The 23,380-nt window shown below is 42.1% G+C and overlaps 1 pseudogene; it reads left to right on the plus strand.

Moving 5' to 3' along the window:
• Positions 1–1,489: 1,489 nt before the first annotated feature.
• On the plus strand, positions 1,490–20,585 carry LOC115130241 (myosin-7-like; annotated as a pseudogene).
• The last annotated feature ends 2,795 nt before the right edge of the window (positions 20,586–23,380 follow it).

Consider the following 23,380-nt stretch of genomic DNA (forward strand, 5'->3'; position numbering starts at 1 on the left):
CTGTGGGGCATTAAACCGCTTTTTGTTTCGTCTTTCTCTCTCATTAGCACAAGCAATGTTAAGCTTCTCTAGCAAAACCTCATCTGATGTTTCGCTCTCTAGCAGGAGAGGCTGCATGTCTATCCTGATACTGTCACTCTGGAGACCCGTAAGGACTGTGGACTAGAGCAGGGTCATACTTAAGCCCTGATTCTGACTCCTGGGATGCAAACAGTACTTTTTGCCTCAAATCTAAAACGCGCATCAGGAAGCTTTGAGGGGTCTCCTTGCTATGCTGTGCTTCTGAAACTAGCTGTTTGTAAAGCTCTGTTGCACTCTTCTCTTGGAAGTGGGAACGCAGGATACATCTAAGTGTATGAGCGTCCTGCACAGAAATCTGCTCATGTCCTGTGACCACTTACCTTTTGAGACACAACCAGAAATGACTAAAGTGGACAAAAGTCAGAAAACGAGGAGACACCAGCCTGCATCACACTCTAGATTCTGATGAAGACAGTGGGGATGAATATGACCTTCATCATGAGCCGCTACAGGTTCCCACATCTCCTACAGTACCTGAGGAGAGGAATGCTGAACCAGCGAGAGAGTGGGAACACAGGCCCCCAACAGTGAAACGGACAGTTGCAGTGCCAGTCCCTGATACGCTACCAGCACAGCCTCTTGTTGAAAAGCAGCTGGAGGAGACAACAACAGTTAAAGACCTGCCTGCTGAGGAGAGTAACTTGCCTGCTGAAAATTTGCCTGATGATCGTCCACCAAGTGCCTTTCCTTCATATACTGATGCTGCTGAACCTGAGGAACCAGCCTACCAGCTGCCACAAAGAGAGAGACACCCTCCAAGACGTATCACCTATGATCAGCTTGGTATCCCTTCCTGCTACAGTATACAGCCACAGCCACAGTTGTTCCCTGTCTACTCTGCACCAGGACTGGTTCCATGGCTGCCATCACTACAGCAATGTTACTTTCAGCCACCTTACATGTATGGGCTTCAGCAAACATGAGGCTACAGAGTTGACATGTTTGACCATGGACTACTGTCAGATTTCAGACTGTCAAAAGAGACAATTTACAGACTATGCATATAGATCATTAAAATTGATGGACTGTTGATCAATAGTATGAGAAAATACTGCTTATGTTATATAGCTGGTCAACAGATATGGACTGTGAATATAACTTGTTAGTTATATTTGAACTGTGACCCGTGACTTCTGCTCAAGTACTACCTTACAGAAGAGGATTTTCTAGGTCCAGTGCATACGAACTGTTGAAGAAGACAATGTTGGTAATGTTGGGACAACATTTATTTTGTCGGGAGAGTGTGACAGGTTAAAGGACATATTCATAGCCTGTTATACATTGAAAAGTATTAGTAAGTTCATAGTATGTGAGGATCTTAAAACATCTAAGGTTAAAATATGCATTCAGTATTAGTTGATAGAGATTGATAACATTCATATAATTGTGTTAAAGTTCAAATCTGTCAAAGGGTACGAATTGTGAGAGTAATGTGTAAACGTTATATTGATTACTTTATTTTGTGGTGCCTAAAAGTGTTAATCTGTGATCTACGAAATGCTTTTAATCTATGAGCCGGAGATCGATTGCTCTGGTCTCCACCCATATTCCTGGGGAAATTCGCGGTCTTTTTCTCATTGAACTAAATGTTGACTTGAGAATACAACACCGTATCACTCTCGTGATTATTTCTCCCCTGTTTTCAGGTACTTTATTGATGATAAAAATAGTAATTTAAATGTTATAACTAGCGAACATGTCAAGAGTGTTTAAGGTGTGTTTTAGTAACGTCTTGAGGAAGTTAGAGTTAAGTTTGAAGAGAGTAATATTAGCCCTGCTCGGTTGAAGTGAAGGATAGCATCGTACTGAGAGTAGCTGCCATTTTATGTCGATTGTGAATGAACGTGCGTGTTGTTAATAAGATATTTTGCTGGCTGTTTTCAGGGGAGTAACATTTTTGGAGGCTCCGCTGAGATAGCTGCTCAGATGTCCAGTTTCCACATCCTGGTCGCTGAATTCCGAGCCAGCTAAATCTCCACATAACAACTCAGGCAGGCTGCAGTGAGGAAAGTGTTGCTGTTTGGAGGAAGTTGGAAGTTAGCTACTTGGAAGGTAAACCCCAGCACACTATTTTGTCGGGGAGAGTGTGCTGGGGTTTACCTTCCAAGTAGCTGCGTAGCTGTGAGCCTGGAGAAATAGCCCTGACTACTGCGTCTACTATTTCTACCTCAGGATATCCTCTGTTAAGTCCATTTTCAATCTGATGGGCAAGGCTGGAAAAAATCAGTTTTTCTTTTTGGCCTGGTTCACCTATCTGACCAGAAATTTTAAACTCTTTGCGCCAGTATGAGCTGGGCTGTGCATTGGGTGAGAGCGGCACGCTCCCCTGAAGATTGGCATGGTGTTGGGGCTGACGCAGAGAATCACTGGCTTTGGCTGCAGTAATCTGCTCAGTTCCCACCCCTTGTTGTGGGGTTACAGTTCTCAGTTCCTCTATTCTGTGATGTGTTCCAGCTGGTTCAATATCATGGTCAATTTGCCCTGTTTTGTTATCTCTGCCACTGATCATCTCTGTCATTTCGTCTTTAAGTAGCAACAATTCCGACATGCCGCCATCTTCTAACTCTGTGACTTCCTCTCTTCCAAGGAACATCATAATGCCAGTCATTAATGATATGCGGGATCTATCTTTAACATCTCTTCTCTGTTCGCCTGATATTTCAAGGAAATCACATATCTCTAGTAATTTGTCTTTAGTCAGGGTGTGCAATTCTCCTACTACCTCTTCCTGTAGTTCTTCCAAGGCGCTTGTCATGTTGACAGAACAGGAGGAACTTTTACTGTGCAGGAGTTGACTCTGAATTAGATGGTCCTTACTGTCTCTGATGGTCGATCAATGGCCTCAGTTGACACGTACTTAACCACTAACTTCCAACTTCCTCCAAACAGCAACACTTTCCTCACTGCAGCCTGCCTGAGTTATGTGGAGATTTAGCTGGCTCGGAATTCAGCGACCAGGATGTGGAAACTGGACATCTGAGCAACTATCTCAGCGGAGCCTCCAAAAATGTTACGCCCCTGAAAACAGGGGAGAAATAATCACGAGAGTGATACGGTGTTGTATTCTCAAGTCAACATTTAGTTCAATCATTTCACAAAAGTAACACATTACATAACAGAAAACCCATTATACAAATAACACAGCAAAATATCTTATTAACAACACGCACGTTCATTCACAATCGACATAAAATGGCAGCTACTCTCAGTACGATGCTATCCTTCACTTCAACCGAGCAGGGCTAATATTACTCTCTTCAAACTTAACTCTAACTTCCTCAAGACGTTACTAAAACACACCTTAAACACTCTTGACATGTTCGCTAGTTATAACATTTAAATTACTATTTTTATCATCAATAAAGTACCTGAAAACAGGGGAGAAATAATCACGAGAGTGATACGGTGTTGTATTCTCAAGTCAACATTTAGTTCAATGAGAAAAAGACCGCGAATTTCCCCAGGAATATGGGTGGAGACCAGAGCAATCGATCTCCGGCTCATAGATTAAAAGCATTTCGTAGATCACAGATTAACACTTTTAGGCACCACAAAATAAAGTAATCAATATAACGTTTACACATTACTCTCACAATTCGTACCCTTTGACAGATTTGAACTTTAACACAATTATATGAATGTTATCAATCTCTATCAACTTATACTGAATGCATATTTTAACCTTAGATGTTTTAAGATCCTCACATACTATGAACTTACTAATACTTTTCAATGTATAACAGGCTATGAATATGTCCTTTAACCTGTCACACTCTCACCATGCTTAGGCAGGCTAGCCTAGCTAAATAGGATGACTAAAGACAGTACAGTATGGGGAGAGGGGAGAACTTTGTTTGGCTGATTGGCTGCTACTGCCTGAGCAGAAATGAGATGATGACTTTTAAGGAATGATAATAACACATTAATTAAATAAAAACGAAGTCATATTCACAACTGAAATATTTTATTATTGATGTCTACTGATGTCTATTGATCTACCCAATGTGGACCTGACGGAGACAATTGGATATTTTCAATGTTTTGGCAACTGAATTTTCACTATTTGGCTTTTGGAATTTCTGTTAAAAACCTAAAATTATTTTTATGTCATTATTTCATAATGCATTTAATGTTTAAAAATAAAATATAAATGTAATAATCAAACCGAAACCGAACTGACCCCAAAAAGCACTCATCGCTAGTCTACAGTGACATAAAATGTTTTTAAATGACACATTTACTGATACTTCTCTTTCAACAGACAGGGAAAATCAGTCTGTCCTTATCACGTAAGTACATCAACCAAAGGTTATATCCATTTGAAGCTTTTTAAAGTTAAGAGAAATTCTGAGACATCAACATATGTATTTTTAAATTCCAGTGGAGAATCCGGTGCTGGAAAGACTGTTAACACCAAGAGAGTCATCCAGTATTTCGCCAGCATTGCTGCTGTTAGCGGAAAGAAAAGTGTATCAGAAGAAAAAAAGGTAAAATAGACGGCAAATATTCAGCATTTCTCAATTTGCATTTAGCAGCATTGCAAAGCTGTTACTAAATCATGGCCGCCACTAATTCCATTTTTTATTTATATAATATAAAAAATAAATAATAAAATACATTTTGGGCAAAATTAAACCAGATATATGTATGTAGAAAATATATTGGAGCAATATATTTCTTAATAAGATCATCTTTTAGAATGAACAATCACCAAAATAAAAACAAAACAGTCTGTGTTTTGTCATGCGGCCACCATTGATTTTGTTATAATGTTTGAGTCACTCAGATAGCATAAGAACAAAGCATAAGAACTAGGCATAAGCCATGGCATAATGTGTATAGTTGAAGGAAATTAGCTTTAAAAAATAAAGAATAATAAACTTAGTCCCATGGCATTGCCCCCCCCTAACCTAAATGAAACACTGAATCATTATTAATCCTAAATTAAACATTCCTCATGGCTGGAAAACATATGTTGACTACAGATCTTTGCAGCATTTTAACACTGTGTGGTTGTTGGGTTGTAGGGGACCCTGGAGGATCAAATCATCCAGGCCAATCCTGCCCTGGAGGCTTTTGGTAATGCCAAGACCATCAGGAATGACAACTCCTCCCGATTCGTAAGTTTGGTCTTGTTTGTTTCTCAAATATCATTTAAATCTTATCATACATGGTCATCTTATCTGTTATTGTCTGTGTTTGAATTAGATTAGGATATAATTAGTAGATGTCATGACGTCAGCTAAACTTCCTCAGGTCCATCAGCTAATCTTTTGGGACTGTATGTGTGCAACAGTATTTGTTTTCTTTTAAATACTTTCAGTGTTTGATTGAGTTTGCCTAGGGAACCAGATAGGTGGAATTTAAACTTGTAGGACTATTCCATCAGTTCCATTACACCATGCAAGCTCAATCATGTGCACTTAAGGTATTCAAAAAGAAAACAAATACTACTTGAACTCTGATCTAATGTGATTATTAATTTCTGCTTTGACAATAACTTACAGTGTAAATTCATCCGAATTCATTTTGGAGTCACTGGGAAGCTTTCATCTGCTGACATTGAGACTTGTGAGTACAACACTCAATTTGCCCAGGCTTGAACATATCTCTTTGACAGGAAACACATTAATACCAAAAGCACTTTTCCATACTGATCAGATCTTCTGGAGAAGTCACTTGTCACTTTCCAGCTCAAGGCTGAGAGAGACTATCACATCTTCTACCAGATCCTGTCCCAACAGAAACCAGAACTTCTGGGTGAGTATTGAAACATCAAACTGAATAGGGTTGATGTCAATTCTGGATTAAACTGAACATTTCTGATGAAATCCAATGAAATTCTTATGATGCAGCACAGCCAGCCCAGGCAGTGTACAACCCCTATCCCCCCACTGTGAAACTCACAACACAATATAGGGTGATTTATGTAGTAACAATTATTTAAATTACATTTAAGCACACAACATTAAAATCCAATGCACACAAAACAATCTCAAGCCGCAGTTTTTCGCAATGGTGTAATGTACTTATGTAAAAATAATTACAAATACTATTTAAGTAGTTTTTTTTGGGGTATCTGTACTTTCATTTATTATTTATATTTTTGACTACTTTTATTCCATTACTGTCACGGTTTTCTAATGGTGAAGGAGAGTCGGACCAAACTGCAGCGTGTAGATTGCGATCCATGTTTTAATAAACAAACTTAACATGAATCTAATACAAAACTCAACAAAACAATAAACGTAAAGAAAACCGAAACAGCCTAAACTGGTGCAAACTAACACAGAATCAGGACATCAAGACACTAAGGACATTAAGGACAATCACCCACAATACAACCAAAGAATATGGCTGCCTAAATATGGTTCCTAATCAGAGACAACGATAACCACCTGCCTCTGATTGAGAACCACTCCAGACAGCCATAGACTTTCCTAGAACACCCTACTAAGCTACAATCCCACTAACATACACACCAAAACCCCCAGACAAAACACACCACAATACAAAAACTCCATGCCACACCCTGGCCTGACCCAATACATGAAGAAAAACACAAAATACTTAGACCAGGGCGTGACAGAACCCCCCCCTAAGGTGCGGACTCCCGAACGCACCTCAAAACAAATAGGGAGGGTCCGGGTGGGCGTCTGTCCATGGTGGCGGTTCCGGCGCAGGACGTGGACCCCACTCAATAAATGTCTTAGTCCCCTCTCCTCGCGTCCCTGGATAGTCCACCCTCGCCGCCGACCATGGCCTAGTAGTCCTCACCCAGAACCCCTCTGGACTGAGGGAGCAGATCGGGACTGAAGGACAGTTCGGGACTGAGGCAGCTCGGGAGTGAGAGAAAGCTCGGGAGTGAGAGGAAGCTCGGGAGTGAGAGGAAGCTCGGGAGGGAGTGAGAGGAAGCTCGGGAGTGAGAGGAAGCTCGGGAGTGAGAGGAAGCTCGGGAGTGAGAGGAAGCTCAGGCAGGTAGATAGATCTACCAGATCCTGGCTGGCTGGTGGTCTCAGCAGATCCTGGCCGACTGGCGCTACTGGCAGATCCTGGCCGACTGGCACTTTTGGCGGATCCTGGCCGACTGGCACTTTTGGCGGATCCTGGCTGACTGGCAGATCCGGAAGAGTCTGGCTGACTGGCAGATCCGGAAGAGTCTGGCTGACTGGCAGATCCGGAAGAGTCTGGCTGACTGGCAGATCCGGAAGAGTCTGGCTGACTGGCAGATCCGGAAGAGTCTGGCTGACTGGCAGATCCGGAAGAGTCTGGCTGACTGGCAGATCCGGAAGAGTCTGGCAGATCCGGAAGAGTCTGGCAGATCCGGAAGAGTCTGGCAGATCCGGAAGAGTCTGGCAGATCCGGAAGAGTCTGGCTGACTGGCAGATCCGGAAGAGTCTGGCTGACTGGCAGATCCGGAAGAGTCTGGCTGACTGGCAGATCCGGAAGAGTCTGGCTGACTGGCAGATCCGGAAGAGTCTGGCTGACTGGCAGATCCGGAAGAGTCTGGCTGACTGGCAGATCCGGAAGAGTCTGGCTGACTGGCAGATCCGGAAGAGTCTGGCTGACTGGCAGATCCGGAAGAGTCTGGCAGATCCGGAAGAGTCTGGCAGATCCGGAAGATTCTGGCAGATCCGGAAGAGTCTGGCTGACTGGCAGATCCGGAAGAGTCTGGCTGACTGGCAGATCTGGAAGAGTCTGGCTGACTGGCAGATCTGGAAGAGTCTGGCAGATCTGGAAAAGTCTGGCTGACTGGCAGATCTGGAAGAGTCTGGTTGACTGGCAGCTCTGGAAGAGTCTGGCAGACTGGCGACGTTGGGCAGACTGGCGGCGCTGGGCAGACTGGCGGCGCTGGGCAGACTGGGAGCACTGGCGGCGCTGGGCAGACTGGAGACTCCGGCAGCGCAGGAGAAAAGAAAGGCTCCGACAGCGCTAAACAGGCGGGAGACTCCGGCAGCGCAGGAGAGGAGACAGGCTCTGGCTGCGCTAAACAGGCGGGAGGCTCCGGCAGCGCAGGAGAGGAGACAGGCTCTGGCCGCGCTAAACAGGCGGGAGACTCCGGCAGCGCAGGAGAGGAGACAGGCTCTGGCTGCGCTGAACAGTCGAGGCGCACTGAAGGCCTGGTGCGTGGTGCTGGAACTGGTGGTACTGGATCGAGGACACGCACAGGAAGCCTGGTGCGGGGAGCTGCTACCGGAGGACTAGAGTGTGGAGGTGGCACAGGATGGGCTAGACCGTGAAGGCGTACTGGAGATCTTGAGAGCAGTGTTGGCACAGGACGTGTAAGGCTAGGGATGTGCACAGGAGGCCTGGTGCGTGAGGCTGGCACCAACTTCACCAGCCGACTAACACGCACCTCAGGACGAGTATGGAGCGCTAACCCAGGTGCCATCAAATCCCCGACACGTTTCGTCGGTCGAATTCCATGCAAAAAGCACCAACACAGCAACTCCCTCATTTCTCTCTCCTCCAATTTCCCCATTAACTCCTTCACAGTCTCTGTTTCGCTCAACTCCAACACTGGCTCTGGTTCTGGTCTCCTCCTAGGCTCCTCACGATAAACAGGGAGAGTTGGCTCAGGTCTGACTCCTGACTCTGCCACACTCTCCCTTAGCCCCCCAAGAAATTTTTGGGGCCGATTCTCAGGCTTACGTCCGCGTCGCCGTGCTGCCTCCTCATATCTGCGCCTCTCAGCTTTCACCGCCTCCAGTTCCTCCATGGGGCGGCGATATTCTCCAGCCTGAGCCCAGGGTCCTTCTCCGTTTAGGATTTCTTCCCATGTCCAGAAATCCTTATAGCGCTTCTCCTCTTTGGGCTGCTCCTGACTGTTGACACGCTGCTTGGTCCGTTTGTGGTGGGTGATTCTGTCACGGTTTTCTAATGGTGAAGGAGAGTCGGACCAAACTGCAGCGTGTAGATTGCAATCCATGTTTTAATAAACAAACTTAACATGAATCTAATACAAAACTCAACAAAACAATAAACGTAAAGAAAACCGAAACAGCCTAAACTGGTGCAAACTAACACAGAATCAGGACATCAAGACACTAAGGACAATCACCCACAATACAACCAAAGAATATGGCTGCCTAAATATGGTTCCCAATCAGAGACAACGATAACCACCTGCCTCTGATTGAGAACCACTCCAGACAGCCATAGACTTTCCTAGAACACCCTACTAAGCTACAATCCCACTAACATACACACCAAAACCCCCAGACAAAACACACCACAATACAAAAACTCCATGCCACACCCTGGCCTGACCCAATACATGAAGAAAAACACAAAATACTTAGACCAGGGCGTGACAATTACATTACAACAAAATAATGTACTTTTTATTCCTTACATTTTTCCCTGACACCCAAAAGTTACATTTTGAACGCTTAGCAGGACAGGAAAATGGTCTAATTCATGCACTTATCAAGAGAACACCCATGGTCATCCCTACTGCTACTGCCTCTGATCTGGCAGACTCACTAAACACCCCTGGCAATCCGTAAATAAAAATAGAAAATTGTGTCATCTGGTTTGCCTAATATAAGATATTTTAAATTATTTATACTTTACTTTTGATACTTAAGTACATTTAAAACCAAATACCTTTACTAAAGTAGTATTTTACTATGTGACTTTTACTTTTACTTGAGTCATTTTCTTTTAAGGTATCTTTACTTTTACTCAAGTATGAAAATTGGGTCCTTTTTCCACCACTGGTTTTTCGAAACTCTAATGACTAATTTGCCTTCCTGTCAATTTATAATATAAATCAATGGCAATTTTCTAATTGACCCCAACCCTAATACTAAGTATATTATGTTATGACCTATACCACAGCATGAACACACATAAACTGAGCTGTTCAATTATTTTCAGAAATGCTACTCATCACAAGCAATCCCTATGACTATGCCTTCATCTCCCAAGGAGAGATTGCTGTAACCTCCATTAATGATTCAGATGAGCTAATGGCTACTGATGTGAGTAATATATCTATATACTGTATATGCAATAATATTCCAACTCCTTCTCCAATGCAAAACAATTACCTTAATTTGGGACTAGGATGCCTTTGATGTGCTGGGCTTCTCCCAAGAGGAGAAGAATGGCATGTATAAGCTGGTTAGTGCTATCATGCACTACGGCAACATGAAGTTCAAGAATAAGCAGCGGGAGGAGCAAGCAGAGGCAGATGGCACTGAGGGTGAGTGCTGAGGATTTAAAACCTCTCAATTCAGTATGCAGTAGTATCTGATAAATAAAAATCCATTAGATTGCCTCCACCAATCATAAAACATTGCCATTCTAGATCTTGACAAAGCGGCATATCTGATGTGCCTGAACTCTGCTGACCTAGTCAAGGGGCTGTGTCACCCAAGGGTCAAAGTAGGAAATGAGTGGGTCACCAAAGGTCAGAATGTCAACCAGGTGAGTCTCCAAAATGTTTTTATAATATTGAGCATAAAACTTCTATAAAGTTGCTAGGATGCTCATACCTAGAATAACCTATTGAGCATGCTTTTTAGTCCAGGACAAGGCCTCATGTGTGTCTAGGAAACTGTCCCTATGTGTTTATGTTGAGGCTATGTTTTAGTAATTTATAATATTAATACTTAATATTTTGTAGGTGTACTACTCTATTGGTGCACTGGCAAAGAAAGTTTACGAGAACATGTTCCTTTGGATGGTGATAAGAATCAACCTTACTCTGGACACTAAGAACGCTCGCCAGCACTACATTGGTGTGCTGGACATTGCTGGCTTTGAGATCTTTGATGTGAGTGTCTAGAACATTACAGCTGACAAAATAAAGTAACTGTGAACTTCTATTTCAGTTCAACACCTTTGAGCAGCTGTGCATCAACTTCACTAATGAGAAGCTGCAGCAGTTCTTCAACCACCACATGTTTGTGCTGGAGCAGGAAGAGTATAAGAAAGAGGGCATCGTCTGGGAGTTCATTGACTTTGGCATGGACTTGGCTGCCTGCATTGACTTCATTGAAAGGGTTGGTATCTTCAGTTGTGCAGTAGTTTATATGATGTATCCTAAGTAATCTTTGAGATTACTTAGGAAAGGACAGACAAAGGACAGTCTTCATAAATGTGCTTCAATGACATATTATTCTGATATTTATTCACAATGCTTTTCTCTTAACATGAATTAATTTTCATTCATTCCTTCCACTAGCCCATGGGTATCATGTCCATCCTTGAAGAGGAGTGCATGTTCCCCAAGGCCAGTGATAATACATTCAAAGCTAAGATGTATGATACACATCTCGGCAAAAATGCATGTTTCCAGAAGCCTAGGATTGTTAAGGGTAAACCAGAGGCCCATTTCTCCATGGTTCACTATGCTGGCATTGTTGACTACAACATTGGTAACTGGCTGGTGAAGAACAAGGACCCCCTGAATGAGACTGGGGTTGGACTGTTCCAGAAATCAAGTCTTAAGTTCCTGGCCAACCTATTTGCAAACTATGCTGGTGCAGAAGGAGGTACTATGTGTTCATATCTGCAAAGACTACAACACACTCAAATAAATAATCCACAGTATATGATAGTAGTAATAAAAGTATATTTAAATAATTATTTCATTGTCATACAGCACCTGAAGAAAAAGCGGCTGGAGGAAAAAAGAAGAAAGGCTCTTCCTTCCAGACTGTGTCTGCATTGCACAAGGTAAATCTGAGCTTAACTCAATATATGTATGATGTTTTCACATGTCAGAATATTAAGAAATGTATTATATTTGCACTAAATTTGAGATGCCAGTATGTTGGGTTAGGCATGTTAGCATTAAATGCCATTGTGACTTGTGAGTTACTTGGAGACTCATTCACTGATGGAAAATTCTACATTTGTCATAATCACAGGAGAACTTGGGTAAACTCATGACCAACTTGAGGTCTACTCACCCCCACTTTGTGCGTTGCATCATCCCCAACGAGACCAAGACTCCTGGGGCCATGGAGAATCCTCTGGTCATGCACCAGCTGCGCTGTAACGGTGTGCTGGAAGGCATCAGGATCTGCAGAAAGGGCTTCCCCAACAGAATCCTGTATGCTGACTTCAAACAAAGGTAAAAATAATTATTAATTTCCTTTCCAAAATAAATTCAACTGTTTACCTATTCAGGTGTTCCATTGTTAAAGATAATTGCTTTCTGATTTAAATTCAGATACCGCATCCTCAATCCAAATGCTATCCCTGAGGGTCAGTTCATGGACAACATGAAGGCATCAGAAAAACTGTTGGGCTCTTTGGATATTGACCACACCCAGTACAGATTAGGACACACGAAGGTAAATGATCTAATGGTGCGTTCGTAACCAAGTAGGAAGTGGGAATTTACCACATACGACTCAAAATAATCCACTTGAACTCCCCTCCAGCTGGTAATTACTAGTGGGAAACTCATCTATCATCCTCAGCTCCCACTTCTTCAACATACTGACATCTGACGTGACTTACTAAGGAAATTACCACGATAACAGCATTATCGGGCGTAACATTGCTTTTATAAACTATCTATTAATATGTTTTTTGAACACTATAATTTGTTGACAAGCCTGATAGCTGTACTTTTAGTTTATGGTTCACGCAGCTTGAAAGCCATTAGCCAATCAGCATTTTTTAAATGATTTCAAAGCATGTGAATGCATTCAAATGGTAAATGCAGACCTACCACTTGGTTATGAACGCAACATAAATTCCAGGATGGAATCGTAGCAGCAATTACGGGGTCCAAGCAGTATATTAACACTACATCACCATCTGGCCAACCTGAGCAATGCCTCTTGAAATAACTTCTGATGTACCACTGATCATGCTTATCTAATTTTATGTCTCTTGGGCAAATGGGTCGAGTCAAGAGATAAAAATAGATACTTGGTATAGTGCCATAATGTAGTAGATCCATATATACAGTGAGCAATTAAAAGCATAGTGACCATACTGCTTGCGATAGACTTCCTTTATAATTTAGTAACTCTTGATCAACATGCTGGGTTGGAAGTTGTAAAATCAATTGCTCATTACAGGGCCACCTTGTCGTCAATGTGTGCCATTTTCCTAGAGGCATGAAAGTTTTGGGTAACTGTGGGATACCACATTCAAGTTATTTATGGTAATCTGGCAGAAAAATGCAATCCTACCAAATACAAGAAGGCCTTTGTGTATCATTAGGTGTTCTTCAAGGCTGGTCTCCTGGGTCTACTTGAGGAGATGAGAGACGATCGTCTCGCTCTTATCATCACTGGCCTCCAGGTCAGATCACGTGGTCTACTTGCTAGAATTGAGTTCCAGAAAATGGTTGACCGCAGGTAGGCTTAAACCTTTTCAGACAATGTGTATGGGGTGAGGAAAGGTTGTATGAACTATATTTTATAAAACTTTTGCAGGGATGCCTTGCTTGTGATCCAATGGAACATTCGTGCCTTCATGGGTGTCAAGAATTGGCCCTGGATGAAGATGTACTTCAAGATCAAACCTCTGCTGAAGTCAGCAGAGACTGAGAAGGAGATGGCCAACATGAAGGAAGAATTCCTGAAGCTTAAAGAGGCTTATGCTAAATCTGAAGCTCGTAGAAAGGAACTGGAAGAGAAGATGGTCTCCCTTCTCCAAGAGAAGAATGACCTGCAGCTCGCTGTCCAAACTGTGAGTAATATTAACTGCACTACAGTTACTTTGCTGCAGTTACATATTGGGTGAAAATGGCCTTTCTAGTTAGCTTTAAGCTAAGAGCTAACAAGAGAAATGGAAAAACAGAGAGAAAGAGACATTATTTTCTAAATATACGAACAATCAGTGGAGAATTTGTCAATCATTTGTAGTGTTCAAATATTTTGCCTCCAAACTTCTGAGCATTGAAGAATTTGATATACTTCTTGACAGCAAGAAGACACTATTGTTGATGCTGAAGAGAGATGTGAGGGTCTGATCAAAAGCAAAATCCAGCTTGAGGCCAAAGCAAAAGAGCTGACAGAAAGACTGGAGGATGAGGAGGAGATGAATTCAGAGCTAACTGCTAAGAAGAGGAAGCTGGAGGATGAGTGCTCAGAACTCAAGAAGGACATTGATGATCTGGAGCTCACTCTGGCTAAAGTGGAGAAGGAAAAGCATGCCACAGAGAACAAGGTAAAATAAGTTGGTCTTTCTTGTGATGTTAAAACTACAATTAAATATTTTGGATAAAAGTGTAATGACACACTGTTTTCTTAGGTTAAAAACCTTACAGAAGAGATGGCAGCTCTGGACGAAATCATTGCCAAGCTGACCAAGGAGAAGAAGGCTCTCCAAGAGGCTCATCAACAAACACTTGATGACCTGCAGAGTGAGGAGGACAAAGTCAACACGCTGACCAAGGCCAAAGCCAAACTGGAACAGCAAGTTGATGATGTGAGTATCAAATAGGAATTCATCAAATGTATAACAAAATTAGTACTATCCTAAAAACAAGCTTCAGTGAATTGGTTACTCCAAATATTGTTTAATATATCATTTATCAGCTTGAAGGGTCTCTGGAGCAAGAAAATAAGGTGAGAATGGACCTTGAGAGAGCCAAGAGAAAGCTGGAGGGAGATTTAAAGTTGACCCAGGAGAGCCTAATGGACCTGGAGAATGACAAGCAGCAGCTGGAGGAGAGAATGAAGAAGTGAGATCAGAGATCAAAATATGCTAACAAAGTATTATTCAATAGAAAACACTAAAAATGCATATTCATCTCAACAGGAAGGACTTTGAGATGAGCCAACTCAACAGCAAGATTGAGGATGAGCAGGCCTTGGGTGCCCAGCTCCAAAAGAAACTGAAGGAGCTGCAGGTAATTCAAGACAATTGTTGAAACATTTTAATTCTAAAAGTCACATTTGAACTAGATTTAATTGAATTCCTACTATTTTAGGCCCGCATTGAAGAATTAGAGGAAGAGCTGGAGGCTGAAAGAGCTGCCCGTGCCAAGGTGGAGAAACAGAGGGCAGAATTGTCCAGAGAGCTAGAAGAGATCAGTGAGAGGCTGGAGGAGGCTGGTGGAGCCACTGCTGCCCAGATTGAGATGAACAAGAAGAGGGAGGCTGAGTTCCAGAAGGTGCGCAGAGACCTTGAAGAGGCTACCCTGCAGCATGAGGCTACAGCTGCCACTCTGAGGAAGAAAAATGCTGACAGTGTAGCTGACCTGGGAGAGCAGATTGACAACCTTCAGAGAGTGAAGCAGAAGCTGGAGAAAGAGAAGAGTGAGCTCAGGCTGGAGCTGGATGATGTGGTCTCCAACATGGAGCAGATTGTCAAGTCCAAAGTATGTGGTATCATTGGTAAATCAAAGAAAAAAAATACATGCTTTTTAAAGATGCAATCTAGTGATGCTGTTCTGTCATTCAAAAACAAATCTGTTTTTAGACAAACTTGGAGAAAATGTGCCGTACTCTAGAGGACCAGATGAGTGAATACAGGACGAAAGCTGAGGAAGGACAGCGATCCATCAATGATTTTACCATGCAGAAAGCAAAGCTTCAAACTGAGAATGATATATTTACAAAAAAAGAATAAATTGAACAACCACAATAAATTACCCGCTTAAGTAATATAATTTAAAATAATTTGAATTGCATGTAAACAGGTGAATATGCCAGACAGTTGGAGGAGAAGGACTCTCTGGTCTTTCAACTGACCAGAGGTAAGCAGTCCAACGTTCAGCAGATTGAAGACCTCAAGAGACAACTGGAGGAGGAAGTCAAGGTATTTATACAAAGAATGCAGTGTCTCTTATCTAACTACATTCATCATCAGGCATAATTACAGATCCTTTTTAAAAATGTCCTTTCCAGGCAAAGAACGCACTTGCCCATGCAGTGCAGTCTGCTCGCCATGACTCAGATCTGTTGAGGGAGTAGTATGAGGAGGAGCAGGAGGCCAAGTCTGAGCTGCAGCGTGGCATGTCCAAGGCTAATGCTGAGGTGGCTCAGTGGAGAACCAAGTATGAAACTGATGCCATCCAGAAGACTGAAGAGCTTGAGGATGCAAAGTAAGGATGTTTTATTACTTTCTCTTACTTTTCAGGCTATTGAACCTTGGCTAAATGAGCGATACACAAAAGTACATGATAAATAATAGATGGATTACCTGTTACACAACCATTATATATTAGAGAAAAATGGCAGCTGTTCGGAAACTTGTTTCTCATCTATGTCAATCTAGGAAGAAACTGGCTCAGCGTTTGCAGGATGCAGAGGAAGCTGTGGAAGCTGTAAATGCTAAATGTTCATCCCTAGAGAAGACTAAACACAGACTCCAGAATGAGATTGAAGATCTCATGGTGGATGTGGAGAGATCTAATGCAGCTGCTGCCTCTCTGGACAAGAAGCAAAGGAACTTTGACAAGGTAAGAAAAAAACATAAGTCCTATTAGCCTTCATTATAGTACATGAGGGACGGCAGGTAGCCTGGTGCAGTGGTTTTCAACCAGTGTGCTGCGGCACCTTTACAATGCAGAAAACCGGTCATCTCTTGCGCAAACCTATTTTAAACTAAATACCTATATTATCAGAGCTAAAGCAAAATATTTCTAGCGCAGATTATTCTGCGGTTGTGAGACTGGTTGGACGAACTGCCAATTACTCTAAAAGGACGTTGGAGGCGGCTTACGGTAGAGAAATTAACATTAAATTCTCTGACAACAGCTCTGGTGGACATTCCGGCGGTCAGCATGCCACAAATCTGAGATAAATTAGCATTTTTCCATATGGAACATTTCTGGGATCTTTTTGTTCAGTGTCGTTAAAAATAAAACCTATTTAATCTTCAAAAATGTTGTCAGAAAATAGATGATTAGAAATATGGATCCGATGAGAAGGAGGTCATTACCACTAAATAAATTAATAGGGAAATATTAGCTGTGCTGCAGAATTTTTTTATCCCAACAAAGTGTCATAGTTCAAAAAAAGGTTGTGCTGGCATTATCCTACATCCTACCATTGCTTCCCATTGTGGCCTTGAGTAAGGCACTTAACCCCCTGACCAATTGCTTCCAGACCCCGTTTGTCTCGGGGGTTTGGATTGTGAGCATGAAGACACAGTTCTGTTCTCTGTAAGTTATTGGACAATATTGTCCATCTTATCTGAACCATACTGTATACTGTATTCAAGCCACTTAAAAAAAAGTATGTTTTTCAGGTCTCGGCTGAGTGGAAGCAGAAGTTTGAGGAGTCGCAGACTGAGCTGGAGAGCTCCCAGAAAGAGGCTAGATCTCTCAGCACTGAGCTCTTCAAACTCAAGAACTCTTATGAGGAGTCTCTGGATCATCTGGAGACCATGAAGAGGGAGAACAAGAACCTCCAAGGTCAGAGCATTAGCATTAATTGACTTATATAAATAACTTAGTCAATAAAATAATTGTATCTTTTAGAGATCAGTTATGCCAAAAAGATTCTAATGTACAGCAATATTTTCCACAGAGGAAATTTCTGACCTGACGGAGCAGCTTGGTGAGGGAGGAAAGAGCATCCATGAACTGGAAAAGATCCGTAAACAGCTGGAGCAGGAGAAGGCTGAGATACAGTCTGCTCTAGAGGAAGCTGAGGTGAGAATAGAAAACATTTACAGATAGTGAAAGTACCAACATTTTATTTTACGATTTTACAAACAATGGGTGGCTGTGTTCTCATAGGCCTCCTTAGAGCATGAGGAAGGGAAGATCCTGAGAGCTCAGCTGGAGTTCAATCAGGTGAAAGCTGACATTGAACGGAAGCTGGTAGAGAAGGATGAAGAAATGGAGATGAATAAGAGGAACCAGCAGAGAGTTGTGGATACCCTGCAAAGCTCCCTGGAGTCAGAGACTCGCAGCAGGAATGAAGCTCTCAGGCTGAAGAAGAAGATGGAGGGAGATCTCAATGAGATGGAGATCCAGCTCAGCCAGGCCAACAGGCAGGCATCCGAGGCCCAGAAGCATCTTAAGGGTCTCCATTCCCATCTGAAGGTATTACTTCCACACCACTGAATTGAAAACATGTTTAGTGTAGTAAATGTATATAAAGTAAATAGTAAATCTATTAAAATCAGTAATTCTTTCTACAGGATTCTCAACTGCAGCTGGATGATGCTCTTCGTAGCAATGATGACCTGAAGGAGAACATTGCCATTGTGGAGAGACGTAACAACCTGATGCAGGCTGAACTGGATGAGCTGAGAGCCCTGGTGGAGCAGATTGAGAGAGGCCGCAAACTGGCTGAGCAGGAACTGCTGGATGTTAGTGAGAGAGTTCAGCTGCTCCACTCACAGGTAAGTCAGTAATATATAACAGTGTTCTCCTTGAAGCTGGAATCCTTAATGGGGAAACTGCCATGTCTGTTTGCGAAATTACAACAACAAATAAGTTACTGCAAACAACAAACACTGTTTTTTCCCTTTGGACGTCATTGCAAGCACAATAAAACAGCAGAAAATGTACTGTACCTTGTTGTACAACGCTCCTCACCTCTGCTTTGTCAACAAAACAAAACAATAACAATGGTGTTTGGACGGACAGTGCCACTGTTTCCCCTACTACGGATTCCATCTTTAAATGTCTGCTACTTGAGGTACGTATAGGTAATATAAACATCATTTGTCATATATATATATATATATGTGTGTAGAACACCAGCCTACTGAGCCAGAAGAAGAAGCTAGAGGGCGACACATCCCAGCTTCAGAATGAAGTGGAGGAGGCCGTGCAGGAGTGTAGAAATGCTGAGGAAAAAGCCAAGAAGGCCATTACTGATGCTGCCATGATGGCAGAAGAGCTGAAGAAGGAGCAGGACACCAGTGCTCACCTGGAGCACATGAAAAAGAACATGGAGCAGACCATCAAGGACCTGCAGCACCGCCTGGATGAAGCTGAACAAATCGCCATGAAGGGTGGAAAGAAGCAGATCCAGAAACTGGAGGCTAGAGTAAGTGTCTAAGCGGCATTCTCTTCTATTAATTCAATGTCACATATTTCTAGCTCCAATATTGAAAGTAGTGGTAAATAACAAAATAAATGTAAATGGTGTGTTAACATCGATCATATCTTTCTAGGTGAGAGAGCTAGAGACTGAAGTGGAACTGGAGCAAAGGAGGAGCAGTGATTCTGTGAAAGGAGTCCGTAAATATGAGAGACGCATCAAGGAGCTCACATACCAGGTACATTATCTACTTTAACTTGACAATGCACAATTACATTAACATGCTCAGAATGAAATGTAAGATATATCTACTGCATTACTATTTCTTCCCTTCTTTTTGTGTGCAGACTGAAGAAGACCGTAAGAATTTGAGCCGCCTGCAGGACCTGGTGGACAAACTGCAGCTGAAGGTCAAATCCTACAAGAGAACTTCAGAGGAGGCTGTAAGTAACCTTCTATCATCCAACTGATGCATCTGTAATTCTCAAATAATTTTGTTTGCTATAAATTTAGATCATATTTAACATTTTTCACAGGAGGAACAAGCCAATGCCAATTTGGGCAAGTTCCGTAAGATTCAGCATGAACTGGATGAGGCAGAAGAGGGGGCTGATATTGCTGAGTCTCAGGTCAACAAGATGAGAGCCAAGAGTCGTGATGCCAGTTCCAAGGTCCGTGAAGTTGCTGTTTCAATTTAATGTATGGGAAAGCCTAAACTTTGGTATCTTGGATTGTTTAATGGTCATTTGGATTCTCGATATTAACTCATTGATTCCTGAAGAAAATAAGTAATACATGGATCATCTGTTACATTGTTACCAAGTAACTATACATACCTGTTGAAGTTCCACATGGTACAATTTCAACCAGAGTACACAATATTTGGTAGTAAAATGTTTTTCGGTACACAGTCAAATTTAAATGTTCTGGTAATCAATCTATCTATCTTCTCTGTCACAGAAAGGAAAGGATAAGGAGTGAGGCCAAGAGTTGTGATGCTGGCTCCCAGGTCAGTTCTTTCAATCAGATGAATTATATTGGTTATAATTTGCAAACTCAAATCATGTATGACGACAGCCCCAACCTTAATTGCTTTTTAAGTATTTGATTTCCAATAAACATACTATCATTCATATTATTGTGCCCTGTCATGGGTCTTCAAAAGCATGACACATGTTAGTTTCAGTTGGCGAGTTACTGTGTGATGGCAAGTAACACATTTATATTTATTGTGATAAATTCCGGACATCTTTGCTTATTTAAATATTTTTGTGGAATCTTTCATTTACTAGTAGACAGAGTTGGTGTAATTCATGATATTTATATTGTATTCTATACACTCAAACAAGGAGACCCATCGTTTAATATATAGTTGACAACGCACAGAATATTGTACGAATGTTTTTAGTGTTTATTACATTTTAACCTTCATCGATCTTCTGTCACAGAAAGGACATGATGAAGAGTAAAGCTCTCGGATGGACCTTTCTGAAAATCTCCTGACTGTAGTGCTTTAGTTGTTTCTCTATTCTCCATGTAACATGAGCAGAATAAAGAATAAAGTCAAGTTAAACAGCCCCTCTGTGTATTGCTTGATTCTATTATGAACAGGTATGGAATCCACTATTATTCAAAAAAATTAAGTTAACACTGGTTTTCATAATATACTGGTAACTTACCTCACAAGGAATCATGAAGACAGACAAACATCTCTCACTTTTGTGTCTGGGGTGCTTCTGAGCCAAATTGGGTCCCCTAAATGAACAGAAATATTGTAAAAAAAACAACAACAACTAATTAGACAAAGTGAAACACCTGCCAATACCAATGAGCAAATCATATTTTGTTGGCATAAAACTAAGGATTTGTGTGGTTTAATTAGAAATGGATTATTATTAAATCATATATGCAGGTGAACCAACATTAAAGACAATATTCAATCAAAAATTTGATATTAGCAAATAAACTATTGTAGCATGTATTTATTATCTGCTAACAAACCTACCCTGGACTATTGTGTGATGTGAAGCCAAATAATCAATGGAATTCAGACAGTGTTGGTGGACCATGATAGTTCGTTGGTGACGTGGACACCAAGGAACTTGAAACTCTCGACCTGCTCAACTACAGCCCCGTCGATATTAATAGGGGCCTGTTTGGCCTGCCTTTTCCTGTAGTCCACGATCAGCTCCTTTCTTGCTCACATTGAGGGAGAGGTCGTTGTCCTGGCACCACACTGCCAGTTCTCTGACCTCCCTTATAGGCCGTCTCATCGTTGTCGGTGATCAGACACTGTTGTGTCGTCAGCAAACTTAATGATGGTGTTGGAGTCCTGCTTGGCCGTGCAGTCATGCGTGAACAGGGAGTACGGGAGGGGACTAAGTACACACCCCTGAAGGGCCCCATGTATATGTAAAATGTGAGTCTCGGTTAATATATTTTTCTTAATTTATCAGGTTTTAAATGAGGTGAAAAGGAGACGAGTGCCGCTTAAGCAGGAGGGTCCCATTGAGACCACAGTCACTTTTTCAAAGGATCCCTGCATTACAAGACCAAGCAATTACACAATCAAGTCAGGAGCCTAGGAAACACACAAATAACATATAGCTTTGAGCAGCAATGAATCGGGTTCACAGGATAACAGAAAGGACACAAGATTAGTTGGATAACAAGAAAGCACTCTATTATGTAGGAACTAGATTTCTTTATGTGCAATCAGTGAAAGCATTACCATGTTTATCTGTTAATCCCACAAGGATGACAAAAGGGAAGTTTAGTCTACTGCAGGAAGTTGGATATCTTTGAGTGCTGCAGGTAACCATTCTTTACTTCATTAGGTAAGGGGGATAGCTAGTCAGTTGTCCGACTGAATGTATTCAACTGTAATGTGTCTTCCACATTTAACCAAACCCCTCTGAATCGGAGAGGTGCAGGGGGCTGCCTTAATCGACATCCACAGCACCCAGGGAACAGTGAGTTAACTGCCTTGCTCAGGGGCAGATCAGCAGATTTTTACCTTGTCAGCTCAGGGATTTGATCCAGCAACCTTCCTGTTACTGGCCAAACACTCTAACCACTAGGCCACTTATTGATTTTAAACCAATTATGGGGTCAATTTGACTAATAGTTCATGTTAAGATTTGTGAAAAATGTTCAGCATTATTTTCATTGCATAATCTATCATTAATTTACACGAGACATGGTCTACTTGATCAATAGTTATTGCTCTAGTATCCTATGGTGCCACTGGTGTCATTGACATCTGTAGTGCCACCAACTGGTCTGGTGCAGCCATCTAAGGTTTCCAGTGAATATATATCCACTGAAACTAATTTAAGACAAGTACCATGGACCTTTATTCCACATTTGGTGTCAATTGGTCCTATGGTTCATGAGAAGAAGATTGTTTAAATATATTCATCTACTGGTATATTGTTGCCATCTTTGAATATATCAATGTTATTTAATCAAACTATTGTGATGAGACCAAAGACCACATTCTGAGGGAATCTGACTTTTAGTCCATGAGAAGATTTTTATGATTATTTGAAGCATTAGCGTTACAAAGTCAAAAAAGTTCCATGTTCAAATCAAATAACATTTGATTGGTCACATACACATGGTTAGCAGATGTTATTGCAAGTGTAGCGAAATGCTTGTGCTTCTAGTTCCGACAGTGCAACAATATCTAACAAGTAATATCTAACAGTTGCTGTACCAGGCGGTGATACAGCCCGACAGGATGTTCTCAATTGTGCATCTGTAAAAGTTTGTCAGGGTTTTAGGTGACAAGCCAAATTTCTTCAACCTCCTGAGGTTGACTGTTGCGCCTTCTTTACCACACCAACTGTGTGGGTGGACCATTGTAGTTTGTCAGTGATATGTACGCTAAGGTACTTAAAACTTTCTACCTTCTCCACTGCTGTCCCGTCGATGTGAATAGAACGGTGCTCCCTCTGCTCTTTCTTGAAGTCCACGATCATCTTCTTTGTTTTGTTTACGTTGAATGAGAGGTTATTTTCCTGACACCACACTCCGAGAAGCCTCACCTCCTCCCTGTAGGCTGTCTCATTGTTGTTGATAATCAATCAATCTACTACCGTTGTGTCCTCTGCAAACTTGATGATTGAGTTGGAGGCGTGCATGACCACGCATTCATGAGTGAACAGGGAGTACGGGAGGGGGCTGGGCACGCACCCTTGTGGGGACCCAGTGTTGAGGATCAGCGAACTGGAGATGTTGTTTCCTACCTTCACCACCTGGGGGCGGCCCGTCAGGAAGTCCAGGACCCAATTGCACAGGGCGGGGTTGAGACCCAGGGCCTTAAGCTTAATGATGAGCTTGGAGGGTACTATGGTGTTGAATGCTGAGCT

The sequence above is a fragment of the Oncorhynchus nerka genome, linkage group LG6, assembly GCF_034236695.1.
Source record: "Oncorhynchus nerka isolate Pitt River linkage group LG6, Oner_Uvic_2.0, whole genome shotgun sequence".
Lineage (NCBI taxonomy): Eukaryota > Metazoa > Chordata > Actinopteri > Salmoniformes > Salmonidae > Oncorhynchus > Oncorhynchus nerka.